This window comes from Rhipicephalus microplus, unplaced genomic scaffold (assembly GCF_043290135.1).
Source record: "Rhipicephalus microplus isolate Deutch F79 unplaced genomic scaffold, USDA_Rmic scaffold_76, whole genome shotgun sequence".
Taxonomy (NCBI): domain Eukaryota; kingdom Metazoa; phylum Arthropoda; class Arachnida; order Ixodida; family Ixodidae; genus Rhipicephalus; species Rhipicephalus microplus.
Window position 1 is genome coordinate 458,404 of NW_027464649.1, and position 13,891 is coordinate 472,294.

Below are 13,891 nucleotides of genomic sequence, written 5' to 3' on the forward strand. Positions count from 1 at the left end.
ACGCTGTATCTCGCTAAATGACATCGTTCTTTAAGGTTTCACGATGCTTGCATGCGCTTTAACGAGAATATCACAACATAGCAGTTTCGCACTTGTAACGGTACAACACGCAGTATTTGGCTTGTTCATGCCGTTTTGTGTGCTTTCACAACATTTCACCTATCGCAGTTTCGTACTCGCAATAAAACAACACTATCTCGTTAGATGACGTTGTTTTTGGTAGTTTCACGACGCTACCTAGCTTAAACTAACATAACTCAACCTAACATGACCTTCGCACTTCTATAGTTAGAAAACGTTTTACTCGCTACTTTATATTGCTTTCTACAACATTACGACGGTTTCAAGCGCTTTCACATTAGATATCACAGTTCCCAACTTGTAAAGGTGAAAAACACTGCATCTCACTAAGTGACATTGTTTAATGCGGTTTTACGACGGTTCATACCTTACCCTAACCTAACCTAACCTAACCTAACCTTACCTAACCTAACCTAACCTAACCTAACCCAACCCAACTTAACCTAACCTAACCTAACCTAAACTAACCTAACCCAACCTAACCTAACCTAACCCAACCTAACCCAACCCAACCCAACCTAACCTAACCTAAGCTAACCTAACCTAACCTAACCTAACCAAACCTAACCTAACCTAACTTAACCTAACCTAACGTAACCTAACCTAACCTAACCTATTCTAACGTAACCTAACCTTACCTGACCTAACCTAACCTAACGTAACCTAACCTAACCTAACATAACCTAACGTAACCTAACCTAACCTAACCTAACCTAACGTAACCTAACCTAACCTAACCCAACCTAACCCAACCCAACCCAACAACACCCAACCCAACCTAACCTAACCTAACCTAACCTTACCTAACCTAACCTAACCTAACCTAACCTAACGTAACCTAACCTAACCTAACCTAACCCAACCTAACCTAACCTAACCTAACCTAACCCAACTCAACCCAACCCAACCTAACCTAACCTAACCTAACCTAACCTAACCTAACGACGGTTGCAAGCGCTTTCACATTAAATATCGCAGTTCCCCACTTTTATTGGTGAAAAACACTGCATCTCAGTAATTGACATTGTTTAATGCGGTTTTACGACGGTTCATATCTTAACCTAACCTAACATTCGCACTTTTATCTAAAAACGCTCTATTACACTGTTTTGTTCACAATTACGATATTTGCATAACCTCACAGTTTTTCACCAACTTATTGCAGTACAGAACGCTGTATCTCGCTAAATGACATTGTTCTTTAAGGTTTCACGATGCTTGCATGCGCTTTAACGAGAATATTACAATATAGCAGTTTCGCACTTGTAACGGTAGAACACGCAGTATTTGGCTTGTTCATGCCGTTTTGTGTGCATTCACAACATTTTACCTATCGCAGTTTAATACTCGCAATAAAACAACACTATCTCGTTAGATGACGTCGTTTTTGGTAGTTTCACGACGCTACCTAGCTTAAACTAACCTAACCTAACCTAACGTTCGCACTTCTATCGTTAGAAAACGTTTTACTCGCAACTTTACAATGTTTTCTACAAGATTACGACGGTTTCATGCGCTTTCACATTAGATATCGTAGTTCCCGACTTGTAATGTTGAAAAACACTACATCTCACTAAGTGACATTGTTTTATGCGGTTTTACGACGGTTGATATGTCAACCTAACCTAACATTCGCACTTGTATCTAAAGACGCTCAATTACACTGTTTCGTTCACAATTACGATATTTGCTTGACCTCACAGTTTCTCACCAACCTATTACAGTACAGAACGCTGTATCTCGCTAAATGACATCGTTCTTTAAGGTTTCACGATACTTGCATGCGCTTTACCGAGAATGTCACAACATAGCAGTTTCGCACTTGTAACGGTACAACACGCAGTATTTGGCTTGTTCATGCCGTTTTGTGTGCTTTCACAACATTTTACCTGTCGCAGTTTCGTACTCGCATTAAAACAACACTATCTCGTTAGATGACGTCGTTTTTGGTGGTTTCACGACGCTACCTAGCTTAAACTAACATAACTCAAACTAACCGAACCTTCGCACTTCTATCGTTAGAAAACGTTTTATTCGCTACTTTACAATGTTTTCTACAAGATTACGACGGTTTCATGCGCTTTCACATTAGATATCGCAGTTCCCGACTTGTAATGGTGAAAAACACAGCATCCCACTAAGTGACATCGTTTAACGCGGTTTTAGCGCGGTTCATATCTTAACCTAACATAACCTTACCTAAACCAACCTAACCTAACCTAACCTAACCAAACCTTACCTAACATACCCTAACCTAACCTAACCTAACCTAACCAAACCTAACCTAACCTAACCTAACGTAACCTAACCTAACCTAACCTAACCTAACGACGTTTGCAAGCGCTTTCACATTAGATATCGCAGTTCCCGACTTGTAATGGTGAAAAACACTGCATCTCACTAAGTGACATTGATTGATGCTTTTTTACGACGGTTCATATCTTAACGTAACCTAACATTCGCACTTGTATTAAAAAACGCTCTATTACACTGTTTCGTTCACAATTACGATATTTGCATAACCTCACAGTTTTTCACCAACTTATTGCAGTACAGAACGCTGTATCTCGCTAAATGACATTGTTCTTTAAGGTTTCACGATGCTTGCATGCGCTTTAACGAGAATATCACAATATAGCAGTTTCGCACTTGTAACGGTAGAACACGCAGTATTTGGCTTGTTCATGCCGTTTTGTGTGCTTTCACAACATTTCACCTATCGCAGTTTAATACTCGCTATAAAACAACACTATCTCGTTAGATGACGTCGTTTTTGGTAGTTTCACGACGCTACCTAGCTTAAACTAACCTAACCTAACCTAACCTTCGCACTTCTATCGTTAGAAAACGTTTTACTCGCTACTTTACATTGCTTTCTACAACATTACGACGGTTTCAAGCGCTTTCACATTAGATATCGCAGTTCCCAACTTGTAAAGGTGAAAAACACTGCATCTCACTAAGTGACATTGTTTATTGCGGTTTTACGACGGTTCATACCTTAACCTAACCTAACATTCGCACTTGTATTAAAAAACGCTCTATTACACTGTTTCGTTCACAATTAGGATATTTGCATAACCTCACAGTTTTTCACCAACTAATTGCAGTAAAGAACGCTGTATCTCGCTAAATGACATCGTTCTTTAAGGTTTCACGGTGCTTGCATGCGCTTTAACGAGAATATCACAACATAGCAGTTTCGCACTTGTAACGGTACAACACGCAGTATTTGGCTTGTTCATGCCGTTTTGTGTGCTTTCACAACATTTCACCTATCGCAGTTTCGTACTCGCAATAAAACAACACTATCTCGTTAGATGACGTTGTTTTTGGTAGTTTCACGACGCTACCTAGCTTAAACTAACATAACTCAACCTAACATGACCTTCGCACTTCTATCGTTAGAAAACGTTTTACTCGCTACTTTATATTGCTTTCTACAACATTACGACGGTTTCAAGCGCTTTCACATTAGATATCACAGTTCCCAACTTGTAAAGGTGAAAAACACTGCATCTCACTAAGTGACATTGTTTAATGCGGTTTTACGACGGTTCATACCTTACCCTAACCTAACCTAACCTAACCTAACCTTACCTAACCTAACCTAACCTAACCTAACCCAACCCAACTTAACCTAACCTAACCTAACCTAAACTAACCTAACCCAACCTAACCTAACCTAACCCAACCTAACCCAACCCAACCCAACCTAACCTAACCTAAGCTAACCTAACCTAACCTAACCTAACCAAACCTAACCTAACCTAACTTAACCTAACCTAACGTAACCTAACCTAACCTAACCTATTCTAACGTAACCTAACCTTACCTGACCTAACCTAACCTAACGTAACCTAACCTAACCTAACATAACCTAACGTAACCTAACCTAACCTAACCTAACCTAACGTAACCTAACCTAACCTAACCCAACCTAACCCAACCCAACCCAACAACACCCAACCCAACCCAACCTAACCTAACCTAACCTAACCTTACCTAACCTAACCTAACCTAACCTAACCTAACGTAACCTAACCTAACCTAACCTAACCCAACCTAACCTAACCTAACCTAACCTAACCCAACTCAACCCAACCCAACCTAACCTAACCTAACCTAACCTAACCTAACCTAACCTAACCTAACCTAACCTAACGACGGTTGCAAGCGCTTTCACATTAAATATCGCAGTTCCCCACTTTTATTGGTGAAAAACACTGCATCTCAGTAATTGACATTGTTTAATGCGGTTTTACGACGGTTCATATCTTAACCTAACCTAACATTCGCACTTTTATCTAAAAACGCTCTATTACACTGTTTTGTTCACAATTACGATATTTGCATAACCTCACAGTTTTTCACCAACTTATTGCAGTACAGAACGCTGTATCTCGCTAAATGACATTGTTCTTTAAGGTTTCACGATGCTTGCATGCGCTTTAACGAGAATATTACAATATAGCAGTTTCGCACTTGTAACGGTAGAACACGCAGTATTTGCCTTGTTCATGCCGTTTTGTGTGCATTCACAACATTTCACCTATCGCAGTTTAATACTCGCAATAAAACAACACTATCTCGTTAGATGACGTCGTTTTTGGTAGTTTCACGACGCTACCTAGCTTAAACTAACCTAACCTAACCTAACCTTCGCACTTCTATCGTTATAAAACGTTTTACTCGCCACTTTACAATGTTTTCTACAAGATTACGACGGTTTCATGCGCTTTCACATTAGATATCGCAGTTCCCAACTTGTAAAGGTGAAAAACACTGCATCTCACTAAGTGACATTGTTTATTGCGGTTTTACGACGGTTCATACCTTAACCTAACGTAACCTAACCTAACCTAACCCAACCTAACCTAACATAACCTAACCTAACCTAACCTAACCTAACCTAACCTAACCAAACCTAACCTAACCTAACCTAACGACGTTTGCAAGTGCTTTCACATTAGATATCGCAGTTCCCAACTTGTAATGGTGAAAAACACTGCATCTCACTAAGTGACATTGTTTAATGCGGTTTTACGACGGTTCATATCTTAACCTAACCTAACATTCGTACTTGTATTGAAAAACGCTCTATTACACTGTTTCGTTCACAATTACGATATTTGCATAACCTCACAGTTTTTCACCAACTTATTGCAGTACAGAACGCTGTATCTCGCTAAATGACATCGTTCTTTAAGGTTTCACGATGCTTGCATGCGCTTTAACGAGAATATCACAATATAGCAGTTTCGCACTTGTAACGGTAGAACACGCAGTATTTGGCTTGTTCATGCCGTTTTGTGTGCATTCACAACATTTTACCTATCGCAGTTTAATACTCGCAATAAAACAACACTATCTCGTTAGATGACGTCGTTTTTGGTAGTTTCACGACGCTACCTAGCTTAAACTAACCTAACCTAACCTAACGTTCGCACTTCTATCGTTAGAAAACGTTTTACTCGCAACTTTACAATGTTTTCTACAAGATTACGACGGTTTCATGCGCTTTCACATTAGATATCGTAGTTCCCGACTTGTAATGTTGAAAAACACTACATCTCACTAAGTGACATTGTTTTATGCGGTTTTACGACGGTTGATATGTCAACCTAACCTAACATTCGCACTTGTATCTAAAGACGCTCAATTACACTGTTTCGTTCACAATTACGATATTTGCTTGACCTCACAGTTTCTCACCAACCTATTACAGTACAGAACGCTGTATCTCGCTAAATGACATCGTTCTTTAAGGTTTCACGATACTTGCATGCGCTTTACCGAGAATGTCACAACATAGCAGTTTCGCACTTGTAACGGTACAACACGCAGTATTTGGCTTGTTCATGCCGTTTTGTGTGCTTTCACAACATTTTACCTATCGCAGTTTCGTACTCGCAATAAAACAACACTATCTCGTTAGATGACGTCGTTTTTGGTGGTTTCACGACGCTACCTAGCTTAAACTAACATAACTCAACCTAACATAACCTTCGCACTTCTATCGTTAGAAAACGTTTTACTCGCTACTTTACAATGCTTTCTACAGCATTACGACGGTTTCAAGCGCTTTCACATTAGATATCGCAGTTCCCAACTTGTAAAGGTGAAAAACACTGCATCTCACTAAGTGACATTGTTTATTGCGGTTTTACGACGGTTCATACCTTAACCTAACGTAACCTAACCTAACATAACCCAACCTAACCTAACATAACCTAACCTAACCTAACCTAACCAAACCTAACCTAACGTAACCTAACCTAACCTAACCTAACCTAACCTAACGACGTTTGCAAGCGCTTTCACATTAGATATCGCAGTTCCCAACTTGTAATGGTGAAAAACACTGCATCTCACGAAGTGACATTGTTTAATGCGGTTTTACGACGGTTCATATCTTAACCTAACCTAACATTCGTACTTGTATTGAAAAACGCTCTATTACACTGTTTCGTTCACAATTACGATATTTGCATAACCTCACAGTTTTTCACCAACTTATTGCAGTACAGAACGCTGTATCTCGCTAAATGACATTGTTCTTTAAGGTTTCACGATGCTTGCATGCGCTTTAACGAGAATATTACAATATAGCAGTTTCGCACTTGTAACGGTAGAACACGCAGTATTTGGCTTGTTCATGCCGTTTTGTGTGCATTCACAACATTTCACCTATCGCAGTTTAATACTCGCAATAAAACAACACTATCTCGTTAGATGACGTCGTTTTTGGTAGTTTCACGACGCTACCTAGCTTAAACTAACCTAACCTAACCTAACCTTCGCACTTCTATCGTTATAAAACGTTTTACTCGCCACTTTACAATGTTTTCTACAAGATTACGACGGTTTCATGCGCTTTCACATTAGATATCGCAGTTCCCAACTTGTAAAGGTGAAAAACACTGCATCTCACTAAGTGACATTGTTTATTGCGGTTTTACGACGGTTCATACCTTAACCTAACGTAACCTAACCTAACCTAACCCAACCTAACCTAACATACCCTAACCTAACCTAACCTAACCAAACCTAACCTAACCTAACCTAACGACGTTTGCAAGTGCTTTCACATTAGATATCGCAGTTCCCAACTTGTAATGGTGAAAAACACTGCATCTCACTAAGTGACATTGTTTAATGCGGTTTTACGACGGTTCATATCTTAACCTAACCTAACATTCGTACTTGTATTGAAAAACGCTCTATTACACTGTTTCGTTCACAATTACGATATTTGCATAACCTCACAGTTTTTCACCAACTTATTGCAGTACAGAACGCTGTATCTCGCTAAATGACATCGTTCTTTAAGGTTTCACGATGCTTGCATGCGCTTTAACGAGAATATTACAATATAGCAGTTTCGCACTTGTAACGGTAGAACACGCAGTATTTGGCTTGTTCATGCCGTTTTGTGTGCATTCACAACATTTCACCTATCGCAGTTTAATACTCGCAATAAAACAACACTATCTCGTTAGATGACGTCGTTTTTGGTGGTTTCACGACGCTACCTAGCTTAAACTAACATAACTCAAACTAACCGAACCTTCGCACTTCTATCGTTAGAAAACGTTTTATTCGCTACTTTACAATGTTTTCTACAAGATTACGACGGTTTCATGCGCTTTCACATTAGATATCGCAGTTCCCGACTTGTAATGGTGAAAAACACAGCATCCCACTAAGTGACATTGTTTAACGCGGTTTTAGCGCGGTTCATATCTTAACCTAACATAACCTTACCTAAACCAACCTAACCTAACCTAACCTAACCAAACCTTACCTAACATACCCTAACCTAACCTAACCTAACCTAACCAAACCTAACCTAACCTAACCTAACGTAACCTAACCTAACCTAACCTAACCTAACGACGTTTGCAAGCGCTTTCACATTAGATATCGCAGTTCCCGACTTGTAATGGTGAAAAACACTGCATCTCACTAAGTGACATTGATTGATGCTTTTTTACGACGGTTCATATCTTAACGTAACCTAACATTCGCACTTGTATTAAAAAACGCTCTATTACACTGTTTCGTTCACAATTACGATATTTGCATAACCTCACAGTTTTTCACCAACTTATTGCAGTACAGAACGCTGTATCTCGCTAAATGACATTGTTCTTTAAGGTTTCACGATGCTTGCATGCGCTTTAACGAGAATATCACAATATAGCAGTTTCGCACTTGTAACGGTAGAACACGCAGTATTTGGCTTGTTCATGCCGTTTTGTGTGCTTTCACAACATTTCACCTATCGCAGTTTAATACTCGCTATAAAACAACACTATCTCGTTAGATGACGTCGTTTTTGGTAGTTTCACGACGCTACCTAGCTTAAACTAACCTAACCTAACCTAACCTTCGCACTTCTATCGTTAGAAAACGTTTTACTCGCTACTTTACATTGCTTTCTACAACATTACGACGGTTTCAAGCGCTTTCACATTAGATATCGCAGTTCCCAACTTGTAAAGGTGAAAAACACTGCATCTCACTAAGTGACATTGTTTATTGCGGTTTTACGACGGTTCATACCTTAACCTAACCTAACATTCGCACTTGTATTAAAAAACGCTCTATTACACTGTTTCGTTCACAATTAGGATATTTGCATAACCTCACAGTTTTTCACCAACTAATTGCAGTAAAGAACGCTGTATCTCGCTAAATGACATCGTTCTTTAAGGTTTCACGGTGCTTGCATGCGCTTTAACGAGAATATCACAACATAGCAGTTTCGCACTTGTAACGGTACAACACGCAGTATTTGGCTTGTTCATGCCGTTTTGTGTGCTTTCACAACATTTCACCTATCGCAGTTTCGTACTCGCAATAAAACAACACTATCTCGTTAGATGACGTTGTTTTTGGTAGTTTCACGACGCTACCTAGCTTAAACTAACATAACTCAACCTAACATGACCTTCGCACTTCTATCGTTAGAAAACGTTTTACTCGCTACTTTATATTGCTTTCTACAACATTACGACGGTTTCAAGCGCTTTCACATTAGATATCACAGTTCCCAACTTGTAAAGGTGAAAAACACTGCATCTCACTAAGTGACATTGTTTAATGCGGTTTTACGACGGTTCATACCTTACCCTAACCTAACCTAACCTAACCTAACCTTACCTAACCTAACCTAACCTAACCTAACCCAACCCAACTTAACCTAACCTAACCTAACCTAAACTAACCTAACCCAACCTAACCTAACCTAACCCAACCTAACCCAACCCAACCCAACCTAACCTAACCTAAGCTAACCTAACCTAACCTAACCTAACCAAACCTAACCTAACCTAACTTAACCTAACCTAACGTAACCTAACCTAACCTAACCTATTCTAACGTAACCTAACCTTACCTGACCTAACCTAACCTAACGTAACCTAACCTAACCTAACATAACCTAACGTAACCTAACCTAACCTAACCTAACCTAACGTAACCTAACCTAACCTAACCCAACCTAACCCAACCCAACCCAACAACACCCAACCCAACCCAACCTAACCTAACCTAACCTAACCTTACCTAACCTAACCTAACCTAACCTAACCTAACGTAACCTAACCTAACCTAACCTAACCCAACCTAACCTAACCTAACCTAACCTAACCCAACTCAACCCAACCCAACCTAACCTAACCTAACCTAACCTAACCTAACCTAACGACGGTTGCAAGCGCTTTCACATTAAATATCGCAGTTCCCCACTTTTATTGGTGAAAAACATTGCATCTCAGTAATTGACATTGTTTAATGCGGTTTTACGACGGTTCATATCTTAACCTAACCTAACATTCGCACTTTTATCTAAAAACGCTCTATTACACTGTTTTGTTCACAATTACGATATTTGCATAACCTCACAGTTTTTCACCAACTTATTGCAGTACAGAACGCTGTATCTCGCTAAATGACATTGTTCTTTAAGGTTTCACGATGCTTGCATGCGCTTTAACGAGAATATTACAATATAGCAGTTTCGCACTTGTAACGGTAGAACACGCAGTATTTGCCTTGTTCATGCCGTTTTGTGTGCATTCACAACATTTCACCTATCGCAGTTTAATACTCGCAATAAAACAACACTATCTCGTTAGATGACGTCGTTTTTGGTAGTTTCACGACGCTACCTAGCTTAAACTAACCTAACCTAACCTAACCTTCGCACTTCTATCGTTATAAAACGTTTTACTCGCCACTTTACAATGTTTTCTACAAGATTACGACGGTTTCATGCGCTTTCACATTAGATATCGCAGTTCCCAACTTGTAAAGGTGAAAAACACTGCATCTCACTAAGTGACATTGTTTATTGCGGTTTTACGACGGTTCATACCTTAACCTAACGTAACCTAACCTAACCTAACCCAACCTAACCTAACATAACCTAACCTAACCTAACCTAACCAAACCTAACCTAACCTAACCTAACGACGTTTGCAAGTGCTTTCACATTAGATATCGCAGTTCCCGACTTGTAATGGTGAAAAACACTGCATCTCACTAAGTGACATTGATTGATGCTTTTTTACGACGGTTCATATCTTAACGTAACCTAACATTCGCACTTGTATTAAAAAACGCTCTATTACACTGTTTCGTTCACAATTACGATATTTGCATAACCTCACAGTTTTTCACCAACTTATTGCAGTACAGAACGCTGTATCTCGCTAAATGACATTGTTCTTTAAGGTTTCACGATGCTTGCATGCGCTTTAACGAGAATATCACAATATAGCAGTTTCGCACTTGTAACGGTAGAACACGCAGTATTTGGCTTGTTCATGCCGTTTTGTGTGCATTCACAACATTTTACCTATCGCAGTTTAATACTCGCAATAAAACAACACTATCTCGTTAGATGACGTCGTTTTTGGTAGTTTCACGACGCTACCTAGCTTAAACTAACCTAACCTAACCTAACCTTCGCACTTCTATCGTTAGAAAACGTTTTACTCGCTACTTTACATTGCTTTCTACAACATTACGACGGTTTCAAGCGCTTTCACATTAGATATCGCAGTTCCCAACTTGTAAAGGTGAAAAACACTGCATCTCACTAAGTGACATTGTTTATTGCGGTTTTACGACGGTTCATACCTTAACCTAACCTAACATTCGCACTTGTATTAAAAAACGCTCTATTACACTGTTTCGTTCACAATTAGGATATTTGCATAACCTCACAGTTTTTCACCAACTAATTGCAGTAAAGAACGCTGTATCTCGCTAAATGACATCGTTCTTTAAGGTTTCACGGTGCTTGCATGCGCTTTAACGAGAATATCACAACATAGCAGTTTCGCACTTGTAACGGTACAACACGCAGTATTTGGCTTGTTCATGCCGTTTTGTGTGCTTTCACAACATTTCACCTATCGCAGTTTCGTACTCGCAATAAAACAACACTATCTCGTTAGATGACGTTGTTTTTGGTAGTTTCACGACGCTACCTAGCTTAAACTAACATAACTCAACCTAACATGACCTTCGCACTTCTATCGTTAGAAAACGTTTTACTCGCTACTTTATATTGCTTTCTACAACATTACGACGGTTTCAAGCGCTTTCACATTAGATATCACAGTTCCCAACTTGTAAAGGTGAAAAACACTGCATCTCACTAAGTGACATTGTTTAATGCGGTTTTACGACGGTTCATACCTTACCCTAACCTAACCTAACCTAACCTAACCTTACCTAACCTAACCTAACCTAACCTAACCCAACCCAACTTAACCTAACCTAACCTAACCTAAACTAACCTAACCCAACCTAACCTAACCTAACCCAACCTAACCCAACCCAACCCAACCTAACCTAACCTAAGCTAACCTAACCTAACCTAACCTAACCAAACCTAACCTAACCTAACTTAACCTAACCTAACGTAACCTAACCTAACCTAACCTATTCTAACGTAACCTAACCTTACCTGACCTAACCTAACCTAACGTAACCTAACCTAACCTAACATAACCTAACGTAACCTAACCTAACCTAACCTAACCTAACGTAACCTAACCTAACCTAACCCAACCTAACCCAACCCAACCCAACAACACCCAACCCAACCCAACCTAACCTAACCTAACCTAACCTTACCTAACCTAACCTAACCTAACCTAACCTAACGTAACCTAACCTAACCTAACCTAACCCAACCTAACCTAACCTAACCTAACCTAACCCAACTCAACCCAACCCAACCTAACCTAACCTAACCTAACCTAACCTAACCTAACGACGGTTGCAAGCGCTTTCACATTAAATATCGCAGTTCCCCACTTTTATTGGTGAAAAACACTGCATCTCAGTAATTGACATTGTTTAATGCGGTTTTACGACGGTTCATATCTTAACCTAACCTAACATTCGCACTTTTATCTAAAAACGCTCTATTACACTGTTTTGTTCACAATTACGATATTTGCATAACCTCACAGTTTTTCACCAACTTATTGCAGTACAGAACGCTGTATCTCGCTAAATGACATTGTTCTTTAAGGTTTCACGATGCTTGCATGCGCTTTAACGAGAATATTACAATATAGCAGTTTCGCACTTGTAACGGTAGAACACGCAGTATTTGCCTTGTTCATGCCGTTTTGTGTGCATTCACAACATTTCACCTATCGCAGTTTAATACTCGCAATAAAACAACACTATCTCGTTAGATGACGTCGTTTTTGGTAGTTTCACGACGCTACCTAGCTTAAACTAACCTAACCTAACCTAACCTTCGCACTTCTATCGTTATAAAACGTTTTACTCGCCACTTTACAATGTTTTCTACAAGATTACGACGGTTTCATGCGCTTTCACATTAGATATCGCAGTTCCCAACTTGTAAAGGTGAAAAACACTGCATCTCACTAAGTGACATTGTTTATTGCGGTTTTACGACGGTTCATACCTTAACCTAACGTAACCTAACCTAACCTAACCCAACCTAACCTAACATAACCTAACCTAACCTAACCTAACCAAACCTAACCTAACCTAACCTAACGACGTTTGCAAGTGCTTTCACATTAGATATCGCAGTTCCCAACTTGTAATGGTGAAAAACACTGCATCTCACTAAGTGACATTGTTTAATGCGGTTTTACGACGGTTCATATCTTAACCTAACCTAACATTCGTACTTGTATTGAAAAACGCTCTATTACACTGTTTCGTTCACAATTACGATATTTGCATAACCTCACAGTTTTTCACCAACTTATTGCAGTACAGAACGCTGTATCTCGCTAAATGACATCGTTCTTTAAGGTTTCACGATGCTTGCATGCACTTTAACGAGAATATCACAATATAGCAGTTTCGCACTTGTAACGGTAGAACACGCAGTATTTGGCTTGTTCATGCCGTTTTGTGTGCATTCACAACATTTTACCTATCGCAGTTTAATACTCGCAATAAAACAACACTATCTCGTTAGATGACGTCGTTTTTGGTAGTTTCACGACGCTACCTAGCTTAAACTAACCTAACCTAACCTAACGTTCGCACTTCTATCGTTAGAAAACGTTTTACTCGCAACTTTACAATGTTTTCTACAAGATTACGACGGTTTCATGCGCTTTCACATTAGATATCGTAGTTCCCGACTTGTAATGTTGAAAAACACTACATCTCACTAAGTGACATTGTTTTATGCGGTTTTACGACGGTTGATATGTCAACCTAACCTAACATTCGCACTTGTATCTAAAGACGCTCAATTACACTGTTTCGTTCACAATTACGATATTTG